The 16,639-nt window shown below is 49.2% G+C and overlaps 1 protein-coding gene across 3 annotated transcripts in view; it reads left to right on the forward strand.

Moving 5' to 3' along the window:
* The window catches only part of GULP1 (GULP PTB domain containing engulfment adaptor 1), a 147,408-nt gene that overhangs the window by 6,491 nt on the left and 124,278 nt on the right, over positions 1-16,639 (forward strand). Inside the window, exon 1 of one of the 3 annotated variants that reach the window (XM_070421663.1) lies at positions 4,568-4,586. The exons of the other annotated variants lie outside the window; for them this stretch is intronic. The gene's annotated coding sequence lies outside the window, so the exon portion shown is untranslated. Of the gene's footprint in view, positions 1-4,567; positions 4,587-16,639 lie in introns of those variants that run through there. 3 annotated transcript variants of the gene reach the window in all.

The raw sequence follows: 16,639 nt of genomic DNA on the forward strand, positions 1-16,639 counted from the left end.
TGGGTTGTGGTCTTAATCCCCAGAGGGGGGCAGGCAGGAGGCAGCTGATCAACGGTTCTTTGATCCTTGATGTTTCTCTCTCTCTATCCCTCTCCCTCCCTCTCTGAAATCAATACAAACACATTTTTAAAAAGAGCTATTATATTGCCAATACTGTCTTTAATCCTTTCTAAAGGAAGAGCCATTACTAAATGAAGCCTATGACAGTTCAGGCTCAGCTGCTTAAATTAAGGAAACCCGGAAAGTGGTGACTACTTGGGAAATGTGAGATTTCCTGTAGTACAGATGGGAGTTAAAAACGTTTTGTGACTTGATAGGATAAATCTTTCTCTGGACCCTCCTTGTTCAGTATGATACCGTTTGCTTTCAATTGGTCATGAACACTGCGGTCCCTCCCCCTCATTCTGGAAAATGTAACCATGTTTAAACTATGAGCCATGAAGAAAGGGATTCTCATAAGAAACAATCGAATTAAATAAATGTTTATTGAGCACCTCTTGTGTTTATTTCTAGTTGTGTACTTTTTAAAAGAAATGTTCATCCACCTGTTGCTCCCCCCAGGCGTGTGCTCATTGGTTGCTGCTGGCAATGTGCCCTGGAGATGGGACCCGCCACTGGGTGTATGGGGACCGCACTCCAACCCACTGAGCACCGCACGGGCTAGTGATGTGCTTTCAGTAGCAGCAGGGACCTAGTGCAGATGGACTAAACCAGCGGTTCTCAAGCTGTGGGTCGCGACCCCTTTGGGGGTCGAACGACCCTTTCACAGGGGTCGCCTAAGACCGTCGGAAAACATATATATAATGACATTGTTTTTGTGATTAATCACTATGCTTTAATGATGTTCAATTTGTAACAATGAAAATACATCCTGCATATCAGATATTTACATGACAATTCATAACAGTAGCAAAATGACAGTTATGAAGTAGCAACGAAAATAATTTTATGGTTGGGGGTCACCACCACATGAGGAACTGTATTAAAGGGTCGCGGCCTTAGGAAGGTTGAGAACCACTGGACTAAATGGACTGCAATAGGACTGGTGATTTCCACATCCTCCCTGATGCAGGGGGAGGGTGTGCGGGGAGGGGCTCACTCATCGGGAAGGGAAGCCTGGCTGGGGAGGCACGGGGAGGGGAGTCCTGGGCGAAGGAGGGGGATGAGCCAGGCTGGCAGCAGGGGGAAAGTGAAGACAGAGCAAGTGGCAGAGACCAGGCGGTGTGGAGCCCCGGGCACTGTCTGGCAGGAAGCTCGCTCCTGTTGGAACAGGGCGGCGTCCCCTTTCTGCCTTCACGTTTTTATATATTTCTACTGATTTCAGAGGGAGAGAGAGAGAAACATCAATGATGAGAGAGCAATGGATCGGCCGCCTCCTGCACGCCGCCTACTGGGGATGGAGCCCGCAACCCGGGCATGTGCCCTGACCAGGGATAGAACCTTGACCTCCTGGTTCAACCACTGAGCCACACCAGCCAGGCTGTCTTCCTGTTGATGAGCATAATCATTAGTAGTCGCTTAGAGAAGTTGAAGAACGGTAGCCGTATCAGTTATCTTTCGAAACTGCCGTCTTCTTTTTCTTCCTTTTTCCATTTCCCCAGATCTAATGAGCGTGTAATTGGAATCTCGAGAAGTTGGAGTGGGCTCTCTGTGCCATACTCTAGCGGGCCCTTGAACTTGGATAGGAAACAATAACATCGTTACTTTCATAAGCACCTAATTGCATTTAGTACCTTTTTAATTTTGACTGTAGGAACACACACACACACACACACGTGTGCACACACGCACAAACAATACTCTTAATAGCGCTTGTCACCTTCTAGAAGTTGCAGATATTTGTTGTCATATCTCATTGTTCTTATCTCATTGTTCTGGCTGCACATGTTTTGAAATATTTTTATGTTTATCACTCGTTTGAAAATATACTAATAGTTATACCTGCTTCAAGATACTGCTTTTATATGTGGATATGTCTATAGATAGGTAGCTATATTTTAAGTTTTTAAAAATATACTTTAATAACTGTCAGTGATTGGTTAGGAGGCGGGTGGCCTTGCTCCTTGGCTCAGTCGCAGGTAATGAATTACGTGCGAGGACAGCGCGGGGGGGGGGGGGGGGGGGGGGGGGGGGCGGGGAGGCGGGCCAGTGAGAGTTTGTTTATTCTGTGGAAGGGGACACTGGATGAGGAGGCATCCTGGCTCTTCACCTGGGTCCTGTCCGGAGTAGGTGCTGGCAATGGCTGCAGGGTTATCTTCTGTTCTCAAGGACAAAGCAAATGCATTAGTGATGGAATAAAAACATGCAGAGAACCGGGGACTTGATGGCATTGCTGGGTCCCTGAGTCAACCTGTCATATTTCTGAATTTACTGTTGTGTGAAATAATGAATTGCTTTACCTTCCAAACCCATTTGAACTAGAAATTCAGTTGAGACAGTGACTTTATGAGAACAGTTATTAAGTGGTATTCTAATTTGAAATAAGAATTTAGGAAATAACTTAGGTTATTAAATAGCATTTATAGGCCCTGGCCGATAGCATCGCCAGATGCTCTAAGGTTGTGGGTTCTCTTCCAGGTCAGGGCTGGACGAGAAGCAGCCAATGAATAAGTGCGTAAGTAAGTGGGACAGCAAAGTCAATGTTTCTCTCTCTCTCTCCCCCTCCCTCCTCCTGTTCCTCTCTCTAAAAATCAATAAATAAACATTTTTAAAAGAAAAGAAAGAAAACGTATAGACTGCCTGTGTTACCCGAAAGGGGACAGGCCCAGTGTGGGTCTGCCTGGGGCCGTGGTCGGCAAACCACGGCTCGAGAGCCACCTGCGGTCTTTGGCCCCTTGAGTGTGGCTCTTCCACAAAATACCACGTGCGGGCCCCCCCGTACAGTGCGATTGAAACTTCGTGGCCCATGCGCAGAAGTCGGTATTTTGTGGAAGAGCCACACTCAAGGGGCCAAAGAGCTGCATGTGGCTCGCGAGCCGCAGTTTGCCGACCACTGGCCTGGGCCCAGCCATGGCGTATGGGTTCTTGACTTCATGCAGAAAAGGATTCCCAACGCGATCCAGGTGCTTCCGAGGGGACGCTGATTGCAGCTGGGACAGCCAAGGAGGAAGGGCTGAGGGTGGAGGCCAAGCGGGGCCGCTGTAGCTCCTGAGAGTCAGAGAACGGGGGCCTGGGGACAGGTTGGGGGGCGGGTGAGCCCAGGGTGAGCTGGGATTGCAAGTCTCTCCTGGGGCCCCTCAGAGTCCAGGAGGTGCAGGCCTGCGGGGGAAGGTGAGGGAGTACCCATGGGAGGGAGAACCCCGGGGGGGAGAGCGCACTGGGCCCTTTGCTTTGAGGGTTTGTAGCGGCTGGGAGTTTAGGGGAGGTTTTAGGGGAGATCTCAGGAGAATATTCATCAGCTTCCAGGGTGTCCTTTCAAGGTCGTGGGCTCCACTGATTGGTCAGTGCCAGGGCAGGGGCTCCACTGATTGGTCAGTGCCAGGGCTGGGGCTCCACTGATTGGTCAGTGCCAGGGCTGGGGCTCCACTGATTGGTCAGTGCCAGGGCAGGGGGTCCTCAGCCTGTGAAGCTGGTTTTGATTTTGCTGCTTTTCTGGGCCTGGAGCTGAAAGACCACTGAGGCCTAGACGCTGTCTCCAGGGAGGCGACCTTCCGCACCTGCTGTCAATGGCTCACCAGTGTGTTCAGCTCTCTGCCTCAGTTTCCCCATTCCTCTCGCCAAGGAATTTTCCCAGCTTCTGACTCTCCTGCCCCTCCGGGGTTCTGTATACTTTGGATATAGTTAGTGCTATTACTCTGCAAAAATATTTTATTACTCAAATCAGCAAATTTCAGTTTTAAATACAGTAAATAGGTCAATCATCTTAACTGAATTCATTCTGAGGCGGATGGATTCTATGCACATCTCAGACGTGTTCTGGGATGACATGATTTCTGTGTGGCCCTTTGTCTTCGAGACTCTGCATTTATTGCAGGTAGAGAAATAGGACAGCTCTGTCTTGCTTGGACCTGAAGATTCTCAATGCAAAATTATTTCCCCACGTTTTAGACTGTAAAAGGCACACTCTGAGACACCGAATACACCTCAACAGACAGACCGGAACCAGCTCTCTTTGCAAATTGTTGAGGCGTTGTGCTGTGACAGGTTCTGGTGCTAAGAAAAAAATAAAATTGAACAAAGCAGATCTTTATCCTTGAGAGAAAAAAAATACATTATTCAATGAAAATAAAAAGATTTGCAATGTAAATCCCTGACATGATCCATCCATAGCGTGACGTCACTGCGGTCTGGTTCTGCGGGGTCTTCAGTGCGTTGGCAGCGGGACACATTCCTTGAGGAGCATTACAGGAACCGCAGAGCCGGGGCTGAGTCACGTGGAGCGTGGGGCCTGAGACAGCGAGCGTGTCCCTGTTTAACTTGGACAGATAACGGGGAGAAGGCGCCACGCAGGCACCGGGACTGCAGGCCCTCCGCGCAGGTGTGAGAACTGCGGTCTGCAGTGAGCTGCTCGTGACACCTGGTTTCCTAGAACTGGTTCTCGGGAACGATGAGCAGCTGAGTTATGTTCTGCCAGATGTTCGCTTCTGGTGAGTTAGCCTCAGCCTGTCGTCTGGGTAACGCGCTGGCCTGAGCGAGGAGTTCGCTCTGAGCCCGTGTCCCGGTGCTAATGGCAAGAATGACCTGTGCTGAGAACCTGCAGGAGCAGGAGTGGGGTGTTTTAGGTGCTAATGCAGGAGGCGGGGACAAGGGAAACCAGGCCTGGCTAAGAGACTTAGTGACTAGCAGTGCCCCACGGGCAGGCTTGGGGGGCTCTGGGGGTGGGGGGGCGGCTGGGGGTGAGAAAGAGGAAGCCGAAGGCTGGGGAGGCTGAGCTTGTGAGGAAGAGCAGTGGGGGACCCAGGGGGGACGCTAGGGGTGGAGGAGAAAGGCAGTCTGTTGTGTGAGGGCCCGTGACCATGTGGGTGTTGAGAGCGGGCGATCCAGTGGGTAGGGACAGGGGCAGCCAGCACTTGAATAGCAGAGGAGAGAGAGAGACCGGGAGAGTGGGTATAGATGGAGGAACCCCAAGTCACCAGACCTTCCCGTGTTGCGGCTGAGTAACCCCTGATGGCAGAGACGCCTGGGCACGCCGCCTGAGCTGCTTTTGCTGTGAGATCACAGCCTCAGTCCCAGGAGAGACCGGGAAATGCTGAGGGCTGATCTCAGGGGTGATTGTTCTTGTAGAGGCAGCTGCGGGGGGTGAGGGGTGGGGGGTCTGTGGGGGGTGGGGGGGTGGGGGTGGTCCCTGCATCCCTTCCCCTGCAGAACAGGCTGCCCTCCTGACCTGGGCAGTGACAGGGAAGCCGCATTCCTGTGGGGCTTGGATGGGAACCCGGGGACCCTGCTCGTCTCCTTTGGAGACTTTCGTAGGAAACCTACCGTGGCTCCCAGCAGACCTAACCCGAGGAAGAGGATCGTGGCCACATGACCCAAGTCCCAGCTTCCACTCGCGCTGACGTCACCGGAGCGCGTGAGCGTGGTCCCCACCGCACATCGCTTCTCTCTAGGGCAGTGGTTCTCAACCTTCTGGCCCTTTCAATACAGTTCCTCATGTTGTGACCCAACCATAAAATTATTTTCGTTGCTACTTCATCACTGTAATGTTGCTACTGTTATGCATCGTCATGTAAATATCTGATATGCAGGATGGTCTTAGGCGACCCCTGTGAAAGGGTCGTTCGACCGCCAAAGGGATCACGGCCCACAGGTTGAGAACCGCTGCCCTAGTGGGTCGCCCGGCAGCTGTCCTCTTTGCTTAGCCTGTTTCTTGTACATGTGAGTCCACACAAAAGGGGATTTTTTGAACAAGAGAGAAACGCAACGAGAATATGGATGGAGTTTAGGGCACCTCCTGAGCACTGCAGCCAGAGGAGTAGGGGAGTGGGTGTGAGGGGAGGGTGCCTCCCTCTCCCTGGGGGGCCTCCCTGTCCCAGGAGGGAGAGCCTCTGGCCCAGTGATGGCGAACCTTTTGAGCTCGGCGTGCCAGCATTTTGAAAAACCCTAACTTAACTCTGGTGCCGTGTCACATATAAAAATTTTTTGATCTTTGCAACCATAGTAAAACAAAGACTTCTATTTTTGATATTTATTTTATATATTTAAATGCCATTTAACAAAGAAAAATCAACCAAAAAAATGAGTTCGCGTGTCACCTCTGACACGCGTGTCACAGGTTCGCCATCACTGCTCTGGCCCCTGAGGAGCAGGGATCTGGGGAGAGGCTGCGGTGAGCGATGGAGACGCACCCTGGAGCCGGTAAAGGGGCCCCTGAGCAGATGTGCCACTAGGTGTGGCCTTGCTTCTGGCTCCGGCATGTCCTGGCTCAGGGCCTTGGGGAGACGGCTCAGCATCTCCAGGGCTTTGTTCCTGAATGGAACGTGAAGATAAATAACGGCATGTACCTTACAGCTCACTGAGGAATAGAGCAGGGTCCTCACTGAGGAACAGAGCAGGGTCTTCACTTGTGCTGGGGGGAGAGACTGCGACATGGAAAACTTACTGAATGTGGGGGTAGGGACTGCAGCCTGGAAGGGTTACAGAATGTGGGAGGGGGAGGGACTGTGGCCTGGAAAAGGTTACCGATTGTGTCAGGCTCCGGAACCCTGGCGGAGAAAAATTGCTAGATTGTCTTAGAAAAACAATGTGTTATGATATGCTCCAGCCAGGTGTGACTCCGTTTACCTCCCCTTTGTGCTTATGAACTTTTTATGAACTTCTAAGGAACAGCTAATGAAATGCTTTGTAGTTGGTTTTTTCTTTTTTTTTCTAACACTGTGTAGTTTTGCAATAAAAGATCTTGCTGCACCCTTGGTCGGCGCCACATACTGCTAGGCTCCCAGACGGGGAGGGACGCGCTGTGGTCAGCTGGCCAGCTTAATAAAGGCTCTTAAATTTAAATTCTGAGTCGGTGGTCTATCTCGCTGAGCTAACCCATAACACACTGAGGAACACGAGCAGGGTCTTCGTTGGAAGGCGCAGGTTTCGGTCACTCAGTCCCTCTCCCTTGTGTGTCCCCCATGGCACCAGGTTCCCAGCCCACACTGTCTGCTGGGCTGACCGAGCCCAGCATGAGCTTTCCTTGTTCTTCTTATCAGATTGCCTGGAGGCCTGGAGAACCAGTAGTCATAAGTTCCCGAAATTGCTGCTCTCTGCAGCTGAATCAGTGGCATTTTCTCTCTCGGGCCTGCCTTTGGGGGAAGGTCTGTAGAAGGAATGAAGTGGCCTTATCTTCAGATTCCAGCCCAGTGTCAGGAGGAAGCCTGCCCATGAGCTGCCTGATGAGTCAGTGGTGCTGGCCAGTGACTTTCCCAGGAGACAAGACCTCAGTCCCGTCTTCTTGACGCAGAGATTTCAATCGAGAGAGAAAGTGGAGAAAGCGAGCGAGGATGTATTGGCCGCAGCAAAGGCACTCAGGACAGTGAGACCAGGAGGGCACAGAAGCAGCATGAGAGCGAGCTGGGCTGGTGGCTCCGGGGAAGTCAGGGAAGAGGGGGGCTTGGAGGCAGGCCCAGGGGGGTTGCCTGAGGAGCTGTCCCTGCCCATGGCTCCCCGGGAGTCCCTCACAGATTAGGGGTTACATGGGGGGCGGGGCAGGAGAGGGGGAAGGGAGAGCGCACTGGGGCCTTCATATTCAGGGGTTAAAAGTCTGGGTGTTTAGGGGAGGTCTTGGGGGCGGGTCAATACAATTTTCATGAGCTTTATGCTGATGAACCAAAACGGGTTGTTTCTCTAATCTGCCTGCCCTTGGGTGTGGTTGGCAGATGGGAGGAACGGGATTTCCGTGTCTGTCTCCCTGAGGAGGGAGATTTAAGCTATTTGCCCTCGGGTGGGGGAGGAGCAGTGCAAACCATCTACTTGGAGTGTCCTTGGTTCAGGGAGAGGGTTTACTGGGTGGCTGCAAACTGCTGTTTACCTCTGCGTCTTCGTTCCCCTCTCCCCTCGTCCTGGAGTTTTCCCAGCTTCCTGTGCCCTAACATCACTGTTACCCTTTGGGGAAAGGCTGCAGAGCCGTGGATCATGTCTATTACAGGACAGTGTCCCGGGGCTTGTCTACAGCTTGAGACATTGAAAAAGGAGACTTTTAAGGTCCAACCATGTTAATAATTGAAATTTAAATGGGGTGATCAGTCTCCCGGAACAACATTTGTAAAATAAGGGAAATGTAATGTAACGTTGTGCTGAGCGGTTTAAGCTGCTGGGATTCCTACATTGGCTCCTGCAGACCTTCCTTCATGCAAAACACCTTTCAGACCACCATTCTTGTGTGCCAGCTGCTGGGCGGCCTCCACCCAGCCCCAGAGGAGCATCCGCCCGCTGCAGGCACGGGTTCTGGAAGTCCACCTTCATTTTAACCTGAGTTCCTACTGCATCACTTTGTTTTCAAGTAAAATGAATGCCACTGAGGCGCCGTCCATCCCCCAGGACGAGGGCGCGTTAATCCGTGGCTGCATTTGCCCCTTGGTGTGTGCGTTCCCTAAGGTGCATCCACCTGCTGGAGTCCCATGGCCGCGAGCTGCAGACACTCTTTTTTTAAAATATATTTTTATTGATTACAGAGAGGAAGGGAGAGGGAGAGAGAGATAGAAACATCAATGATGAGAGAGAATCATTGATTGGCTGCCTCCTGCACGCCCCCTACTGGGGATCGAGCTACAACCCAGGCATGTGCCCTGACTAGGAATCGAACCCGGGACCCTTCAGTCCACAGGCCGGCACTCTATCCACTGAGCCAAACTGGCCAGGGCGAGGACACTTATTTTATTTATAACATATAATAATGTACCTGGTTATATGATTGCATGACTCAGTATATGTTTTATAAAGACATGTTTACAGTATGATTTTTAAAATGCTATTAAATAGATTGGTAGACTTGTGTTATATGTAGTGTTTGATGTATGTATATATATTAGTATCGTGCATAGAAGATGGGACAAAAAGTGTTTTTTCTGAGAATGAAGTTCTGCTCCATAACAACATTGATTTTATGACCGTGGCCCTTTCATGGCTAGTTTCTCACTGTTCCCTTTTTGCACCTTGGCAAGATAACCTTCAGTGTCGGCCAAAATCTCACCTGGCTGTTTATTTTAAATTGCCGTAATTGATGAGGGAGAAACTTTATGAGGCTCGCCGTTGGATGAGATGACTGATTTTCTTCTCATTCATTTTGTGTCCCATAAAATAAGTTAATAAACGAGAAAAAACAATCATAAAATAACAGGGCAGTTACTCCTGCTCAGAATTACGTAAAGCAGACAGAAAATGCAAAGTATTTCTTTAACTGCTTGCTGACTGCTGCGGTCTGTGCCGTTTGTGAATCGGAGAAACCCTCAGGAAGGCTGTCAAGCAGTGTGGAGTCCGTTTGGGAGATGCTGTCGTTTTTTCATAACTATCAGGAGAATTTTTGAGTTCCTAAAAATGTCTTCAATGGTCTAATACAGCGATTTTCGACTTTGTCCATCTCATGAAACACATACTAATTGTGAAATTCTGTGGCACGCCAAAACCATTTTTTTGCTGATCTGACAAAAAGATAGGTGTGATTTTGACTTACACCGGACAGCTGTTGTTGTGTTGGCGGCTGTCATTTTTTATTTGCTAATCTAGGGAAAGAGAGGTCTGGCTGGCTGAGCAGTCTCAGGTCGTATGTTTTAAAGGTCCTTGCGGCTCCCCCATGTGCAGCGACTCCCCCCACCTCCCCACCCCCTCCCCCCGAGAATCGCTGGCCCTGGTGTCAGCTGATTAGTTTCCCGAGGGACATCAGAGCACCGGTGTCCTGAGAGTCCCACAGTCCCCCAGTGGCGGTGCCGAGCAGTGCTGAGCGGTGCCGAGCGGATCACATCCAACTCCTCTTCCCTTCGGAGAAACCCACCCATGGGAATGGAGCTCAGCGCATCCTCTAATTTACGAGGGATGTTTGTTTTCCTGAAAAACGTGAACCTGTGAAATCAGCTCTGTGGGATTCCTTCAGCAAATCCCTCTTTGGGAGGACGAGTAAAGCTGTTACTGAAGCTTTTAAACAATTTGTACCTCATATAAGGCAAGATATTTGTATGAAAAGTTTGTAGCAGAATTTTTGCCTTTTGCTTTCGGGAAAACTCATTCTTTAAAAAAAATTAAGTTATTGCACGTGACTGCGTTCCTTCCTAAAAGATCCAGATACTCCCAAGATCTGGAGAGCAAACCATGAATGTTCGCCTTCCTGCCCTCACCCCACCCTTGGGAGGTGAAACTGCGCACCCTCAGCGTGTATCATCCCAGTACCAGGTCTCTCCGTTTATAAACTTACACAGCTTCATGCTACAACATGAACAATGAGCATGATGTATATTCCTTTAACTTGGGTTGGAAGACAACACATATTTTGAAATTCAGTAATTTGATTTGTATAACCCAGGGTCACTATTATTTGGACAATTTACCCAAGTAGTTACCACTACGGCCAATGTGTGTCTCTGAGTTATTCTAGCTTTTTTTTTTTTTTTTTTTTTTTTTTTTTTTTTATCATAGCGTCGCTGAGAAATGGGCAGCGTGTCCAGGAGAGAGTGGAATAATTATGTAAAATCAGTTCATTCATCAACAAGCCAGAAACAGCTTGAAAAAAATAGCTGTTCATTTTCCTTCTCTGAGTGCTTGTCAAGCTTGCCCCCGTTCTTATTGTATGTTTGTGATCATGACTGGTTTGTTCCATATTTCTTTCCTTATTATTACCCATACAGTACATGTGTTAGAATCCTTCAGGTTTGTCCTTAATTTACTTTGATTTTTTTAAAATCTTGTTTTCCCTCTCAACTGACCTCCTGTGCTTTTCCTATCTTCTGCTTTTGACCCTGGCATTTTATTTTATTTTACTTTATTTAATTTAATTTATTTTTACATTTTTTTAATTGTTTTTTTTGTTTTTTTTTTTTTTTTGCGGAGAAGAAGGGAGAGGGATAGAGAGTTGGAAACATTGATGAGAGAGCCTCCTGCATGCCCTCCACTGGAGATGTGCCCGCAACCAAGGTACATGCCCTTGACCGGAATCGAACCTGGGACCCTTCAGTCCACAGGCTGACGCTCTATCCACTGAGTCAAACCGTTTAAGGTTGACCCTGGCATTTTCGAGCATGTTTGACGATGATGAGCTGAGTAGAGGATTTCTCCGCCTTGGCCATACTGACCTGTCCACTGAGTTTAGTGGGTATTGAAATCTACGTGGGCAGTGTCATCCTAAAACTAGTCTCACATTTACGTCTTTATTGTACCACTGGCAATATCTGGGTATCACTTGCACAGCTTTTATTATATTTATTTTAAGTAAATCTTTCTTAAAGCTTAAATGTCTTTAAAAGGGAAATATATCATGGTCTGTAGTGTTACATAGTGAAATAAAAGGGGTTATAGGAAAGGTGACTCAGGAATCGTTTGCCACATTATGGGAAACACGATTTGAGGGAACTTGTGCATTATAAAATCTACCCTCTGATCGCAGCGGCTTTAGGTTATAGAAGTCGGAATTTTCTCGAACATGACCGACAATTCTTCTACTTCATTATTTTGAAATTTCATACACTGTGACCTCAGTTAAGTACTGGCCATTATAGAATATAATTGAGTATAATGCATGTATGTCTCAGAGCTCTAGGGGGGAGGGAGAGAGGGAGGTTGGTGTGGGCTTAGCCGAGGCTGCAAAGGAAGTAACTAGCCTCTTCATTTTGTTCTATTCTCATGACATAAACTTCAGGACACCCCAGAGTAAGTGCCCACGATTGTTCACTTCTAGATTTCCACGGGCCAGCAGTAAACACCGTATATCACCTCGGCTGGTACAGTATTCATGCTGGTGTACTGCACTCCCAATTTGTAGCTATCCTTTTTCTCTTTGAATCTTTCTTGTTGAAAGTATTACATAGGTTCCCCTTTTCCCCCATTGACCCTTCTAGCCCGCCCCCCGCCCCCACCCCCGGCCCTCACCACCCATTGTCTGTGGCCATGGGTCATGCATAGCTGCACACAAGTTCTTGGGTTGATCTCTTCCCACCCACCCACCCTCCCCTGCCTTCCCTCTGAGTTTTGACTGTTCTGTGCTTCCATGTCTCGGGGCCTATTTTTGTTCATCAGTTTATGTTGCTCATTAGATCCCACCAATGAGTGAGATTTAGCATGTGGACTCTGACGGAGCGGGCCACTTCCATTGTCCGACACTAGTTTGGCCTTCGCTCCCTGTGGCCTCCTTGCTTGCAGTTCTTACCGTTTCTCCCGGCCTTGGGTGCTTCCTCTCTCCAGTGCATCCCAGGCCTGGTCTTGTTCACCCTGGTCCAAACCTTCAGCATCTCACTCTCCGCAAACCTCTATCTCTACTCGCTATTCCCACCACCACTGGCCGCGGTCCTCATATGTCCCCATGACCTTCTTTTTCTTTAATATATTTTTTATTGTTGATGGTATTGCAGATGTCTCCCATTCCCCCCTCCCAGCCTTCCCCTCCTCCCTCAGGTCTTCACCCCTCTATTACCTGTGTCCCTGGGTTGTGCATATTAGTATATAAGTCCTTTGGTTTATCTCTTCCTGACCCCCAACCCCACAGCGGGGCATGGCCGTCTGTTCCACGCCTCCCTGCGTCGGGTCTTATTTTGTTGGTCAATTCATATTGTTCATTCGATCCCACAAATAAGTGAGATCATGTGATACTTGTCTTTCTCAGTTTGACCCAGCGACCCCACTTCTGGGAATGGATCCTAAAACACAAAGCAGAAAGAATATATGCACCCGTATATACAAGAGCTAAGCAGCGTGGTGTATGTACAATAAATAGCTAAGATCTGGAAACAGCCTAAGTGCCCATCAGTAGACGAGTGGATGAAAGTTCTGTGTGGGACGTTCCCGCCATGGAGTACTAGGCAGCTGTGAAGGAGGCTCTGTTACCCTTGGGGCAGCAGGAGGGGCCTGGAGAGCATCATAAACCCATCACCTTCTACTCCAGGAAACTGGACAGTCATGAATCCTCAGGAGATCTTGCCTTTGCTTTTGTTGTCCTCTTCTCGTCCACTTCACTCTTTGGGAAACCAGTAGAAATGTGTCTGTCAATGTGTGCACTCCTTCCCAGGTTCAGCTCACAGATCGCCTCTGACCTGAGGCTCCTGGCCCTGTGGTGACCTGGGCAGTCTCCCTTCTCCCCACCTGCCATTACACTGCTTACCTGTCACCTGTTTTCATGTGGATGCAAGCTCAGCGTGGGGAGGCCTGGGGTTCCTGGGGTTCGGAGTCAGGCATGTCTGGTTTCTGATCTGTTCTCCCTGTGACTGCCCCAGCAGGGACCTGGTGCTGGTTTATATTCTTTCCTTTCTGGGGACTCCGCTCCTCACACACAAGGTCCCAGTTGGCCATAATATGTGTTTGAAGGATGAATAACCACTGATTTATGAAGGAATGTTGTTTTTATGTTTATTCAGACAATAACCTGCAGAATCTCAGTGCTTTTGCCACCCACAGAGAAGTGATTTCCTTCTCCAAGAAAGTGCAGAGCTAAGGCGTTTGTGTGTGGGAGTTGCATGGAAATGCACCAGTGAGGGGGTATCTGAAGATGGCTAGTGTGTGTATGTGTGTGTGTGTGTGCCTGCATGTGTGTGCCTGCGTGTGTCTGTGTGCGTGTGTGCGCGCGCGTATGTGTGTGTGTGTGTGTGCGCGCGTGTATGTCTGTGTGCACAAGTTGCTTCTATTTTTTTCAAGTCTGGACCCATGAAGTGCTCAGTGCCAGTAGCCCTGGGAGCCGTCGAGTTAACCATGGTCCCTAATGCCAGTTCCTCATGTCTCCGGGGGAAGTGCTCTGCCTGGAACCGGGAGAGGTGCGGGCATCCCGAGCTCACCCTTCTATGACTCACCTTCTGTGCAGTCAGGTGCCGGACAGGAAAAGACCCACCATGTCTCAAACTGAATATCTGATGTCGTATTGATTCGCTAACGACTGAGTTAGGTGGTTAGGCTCCTGAATGTAATCCCTTGCTTTTACATTCGCTTGTATCGTCGATGGAACCTTATTGCAACATACGGTGCATTACAAAACGTAGTACCAGGTGTGTCTGTCTTACACCTACTTCCAAGGGCTGATGACAGCCACAGGAAAAGAGAACAAGAAGTGGGAAAGGGAGTTCATGGTCAGCCACCCCGATCGCCAGCGAAGTCTGGGCCCTGTGGCCCGTGCCCACGGAGGGCCCACGGCGGTGCGCACGGTCAGTGCTGACTCCGGGCTGGCGGCCAGGGCCTGGACGGCACTGTGGTTCCTGAGATCGCTGAGCAGCCTCTCCTGTCCCGATCACTTCTCGGGGGATGTTCTGAAGCCGAGCCTGTGGCAGTCGTTGCTTAGAGAATCTGTGGAGACGCCCCAACCTTCTCTGTGCTCCCCCCTCGGGGGAAGAGCGCGCAGGGAGCCTCCTCCATGGCACCAAGGGCTCGCCTCCCGCCCGGAGCCTGTCTGTTAACCAGGACTTTGGAACATGAATAGAACAACCTGGAAACCTACGTTCCCACCTCATGTAGCCCATCCAGAAACTGGCTTCCTTTCGAAGCTTCGTTTCCCTCCTAATCTGCCGGAGTCAACCTCAAGGGTGTTGGTGCTAGATGAAGCCATTGCTTGCGGAGACTTTTATTAATGTGGATATAGATATACACATACATTCCCAAAGTCTGCGCAGGCACTTGTTTGTATGTCCTTAAAGTAGGTTACCCTGAATTGTGCTGATATCCCTCATTTAGGAGAATCTGGGGCATGCAAATTTGCCAGAAATATTAGGCCACGGCTGTGGTTGGTGTACTCCTTAGAGAACACACTGAAATTCTGATTACATTTCAGAAGCTTTGACTACAATGGAAATCTTAAAGGGAAAGCAAATAAAATATTTAAGTATGGCTATTGTTACTTCATACCTTTGCAAACTCAAGTTGTGCCTAGTCGAATAGAATCATTTTAAGTTTGATTTTCTTAGTGGTTTCTGTCAGAAATTTATGTTTGTACGTAGGGGAATTATGTAAGAAAAAAAGAACAGTTTTCTATTCTCACCAGTTTTCATCATTGATTGTAACTTTTTAATTTGAGAGAGAGAAAAAGGGGACGGGAGAGGGAGAGACGGAGAGAGAGAGAGAGAGAGATTTATTTGTTGTTCCATTTATTTATCCCTTCATTGGTTGGTTCTGACTGGGTCTTGAACCCACAACCTTGGCATATTGGGATGACACTCCAGCCAACTGAGCTACCTGGCCAGGCCTGACTGCAACTTTTTACATTCTTTGAACACTCCTGTAGATAATGATAATAGTATTATTAGAATAATCTTCTTTGAATTTCAACAGGAAGAAATAAATATCTTGAAATTTCACTTTCATTTTATTATATGGTTGAATATATTTTGCTAGCCTTCTCTTTATAACTATTTGGAAATCATTTCAAACCTAGAATACATTTGAAAGAAGTTAACTACATCATCCTATTGGTGATATCTTATCTCATGTTATCATTTGTGCTCTCAAAGTGTGTGTGTGTGTGTGTGTGTGTGTGTGTGTGTAGTATGTGCAGAAATGATGTACATGTGTATATACGTATTTTCCTAAACCATTTGAGGGTGAGGTTTGGCTGGTTTTGGTTGGGAAGCTCTCGTATCTCCTCTGTTGTTCACTATCCGTGCCCGTGATTTAAGACACTTTTGTCTGATTTAGTCTAAGGAAAGCATTCTGGTAAGTTTGCTTTTCCATTATTAGTGATTTTTATCCGAGCTTCAATTTTTTATGCTCAATTTGTAGGCCCACGAGGAGGATGTGTAGACAGTGGAGCCAGACGTGCTGTTTTTCCCGTGTGACCGATAGTCCAGGGCAGGGGGTGGAGGAGCGGGTGGAGGACCGGGGGGGGGGGGGGGGGGGCGCGGGTAACTCCAGGGGAGACAGTGCTGATGGGACAGGCCACGGGCAGCCTTGCCACCTTCACGGAGTCCTCGCCCTGGTGCTGAGGTGGACGCTGAAATCTGTCTGAAATCTGACGCTCAGCACATGTTCCTCAGCTCTTACTCTTCGGAGGTTCCTGCCTCCTGAGTGCGCGGTGTGTTGTTTCCACTCACCTCCGTCTCGCAGGCGTCGGTCCCCGTGACGGGTCTGTGGTCCCCGCGTGGGTCCTGTCTCCTCCGGTGCATGCGGACGGTCCGCGCTGCTCGATTCCTCGCCGTTTCCTGCTGCACCGAGTCGGCGTGGGCACCTGCTGAGGCCGATGGCGCGGCCCCTCCGGCTGCTGTGTGTCCCGTTCGCCTCTTCCCCAAGCGGTGCGACCAGCCAGGCTGTGTCCTTGGCCCCCGGGGGCTGGGTTTCTGTATTTTATGTTCACACGCTGACATTTCAGTGTTTATGCAACTGTGTCAGCCTCAGGAGTCTAACCATATTTTAACAAAAGCCATTTTACTATTGTCTCCACCTGCTCTTGAGAGCTCAGTACTTCACCTATGGGGTCTTCAATGTCTTCCCAGAATCTTACAAAGGAAGTGAGGTTGTCTGTGTTTTACAGGCGAGGGAGATGGAGCGGAGGGTTAAATGCTCTGCTTTTTCGATACTAACACCCCTGACTGGGTCCGTGGAGTCCCGA

The sequence above is a fragment of the Myotis yumanensis genome, unplaced genomic scaffold (assembly GCF_028538775.1).
Source record: "Myotis yumanensis isolate MYYU_CA2020_CCGP unplaced genomic scaffold, mMyoYum1.0.hap1 SCAF_8, whole genome shotgun sequence".
In the NCBI taxonomy this organism is placed as follows: Eukaryota; Metazoa; Chordata; class Mammalia; order Chiroptera; family Vespertilionidae; genus Myotis; species Myotis yumanensis.